We start from the raw sequence: 2,500 nt of genomic DNA on the forward strand, positions 1-2,500 counted from the left end.
TACAGCTGTAGTACAGTGTTTGTTTCTGTATTTGAATTGTATTTCTGTATTTGAATTGGGAGAGAGAGAGAGAGAGAGAGAGAGAGAGAGAGAGAGAGAGAGAGAGAGAGAGAGAAAGAGAGTAAGTATACTTGTAGGATTGAACCTTTCTTGTAGAAGTTTCTGTTAAATGAGATTACCTTTAAATGAGTCATAAAAGGATGAACGAGGCAGTAACTTCTATCGCGTCGTTTCTTTACCAATTCTTTATAGGGATACCTCTGACTTGTGACATTATTATTGTGGTGATCGTAGCAATGATAGTATTGCATATTACTTACAATAAGTAATTCGTTGCTATTATTAAATATGTTCTTAAATTATGAAGCTCCAAGATAAAAGAATAGTTTGTATTTTGTTTCTAAATTTGAGGGGCCGAATTTGCTCGAAGAAAATTGTTGACCAAATTGGCTCATAATATTGGTTTATTGGTTTTCATAAGCGAGAAAGTAGTTTGACATAGTTCCTATAGGCTTAGAAGCGATATACCGAGGAAAGGGTTCCGCTAGACATAAAAATAAGCATATTTTGAGATACGAGTGTACGCCACCCGTCAAAAACGACGGCTAAATATCTAGATAGATATGCATTTACACGCACTAGCATTTCCCTCTCACAAGAGCATGAGTACTCCCTCTCCCCCTTACCAGAGGGATGGGCAGACACGAGCGAAAATGGAATTTAATATATATATATATATATATATATATATATATATATATATACATATATATATATATATATATATATATATATATATACTGTATATATACACACATATATATACACAGTATATATATATATATGTATATATATATATATATATATATATATATATACATATATATATATATATATATATATATACATATACATACATATATATATATATATATATATATATATATATATGTATATATATATCCTCACACTTGCTCTTATTATATGAGGGAGATAATACGCTTAAGCCTAGATATTAAAACACAATTTTGAATGAGATTATAATTAGAGATAAATTCAAAGCATAGTTTTCCTCTGTTCCAGTCTCTGTTGGCAGGGCAGGGACTACAGACAGATCCACACTAGGCCTCATATTCTCTATAAGACTCTTCCACAATCAAGGCATACAGTGGTAAAAAAAAAAAAGAGGATAATAACGATATGAAAATCTTTATGAAATAGAGGAAATAGGATACAAGTAAAAAACAGCGTTTGAGCTCTATGCAGAATCAGCTACAAAATAGAAGTAATTATAACATTCATGGAGCTCTTTGATAGTGACCAATTTCGTGTAATGTTGAACATTTGAGAGCAATGGATATAAACAATCATTATGCCTACTGTATATATTTTATCTTATAAATGTAAAATTGATAAGGTTACATTGCATACAAAAAAAAAAAAAATGGGGTTAATAAACACTGTTTGGAGTAAAAATTCTACAGGAATTGAAAAAGAAAACATGTCTTAATAATCATTAGGTTTAACGCCTGCAAAACCAATCGTTCCAATATATCAATAATGACCAAGTTAAAATCAAATTATGAAAATTATCATTAATATTTAAACGAGATAAAATAATAAATTATTAGGCCTTTAATACAATAATCCAGTATATAAAAGACCAATATGATTTATAAATCTTTCTTTTAATTAATCCAACAAAATCAATAATAACTCAGGTGAAATCAAATTATGAAAATTATCATCAATACTTTGACGAGAAAAAATAAAGCATTAGGCCTTTAATACAATAATACAGTATATAAAAGACCAATATGATTTATAAATCTTTCTGTCAATTAACCCAACAAAATCAATAATAACTAAGGTGAAACGAAATTATGAAAATTATCATTAATACTTTGACGAGAAAAAAATAAATAATTAGTCCTTTAATACAGTAATCCAGTATATAAAAAATCAATATGATTTATAAATTTTTCTCTCAAATCATCCAACAAAATCAATAATAACTAAGGTGAAATCAAATTATGAAAATTATCATCAATACTTTGACGAGAAAAAAAAAATCATTAGGTCTTTTACACAATAATCCAGTATATAAAAAATCAATATAATTTATAAATCTTTCTTTTCACTGAAGAAAATACGATATCACGATAGCGATTAAGCGTTGCGATTGATGTTACTGATAAGTCTTATCATTACTATCCGCAGTTTTATCAGTTCTCTCAAGGATAATATGATACTATTATTCCTAATCATTATCTTCAACTTTTTGAGTGCAGGCTGAAAGGGAGCTCTCTCTCTCTCTCTCTCTCTCTCTCTCTCTCTCTCTCTCTCTCTCTCTCTCTCTCTCTCTCTCTCTCTCTGCAAAACCCATCTAATTCTATTGTCATTGATGACTGTGGTATTAAGTTAATGTTGTTAGATTCAAAGTAGAAATATTTATATGGCTTTCATTCAAATGATAGCAAGTGGCTTCATCAAGTGATTT

This window comes from Palaemon carinicauda, chromosome 13 (assembly GCF_036898095.1).
Source record: "Palaemon carinicauda isolate YSFRI2023 chromosome 13, ASM3689809v2, whole genome shotgun sequence".
Lineage (NCBI taxonomy): Eukaryota > Metazoa > Arthropoda > Malacostraca > Decapoda > Palaemonidae > Palaemon > Palaemon carinicauda.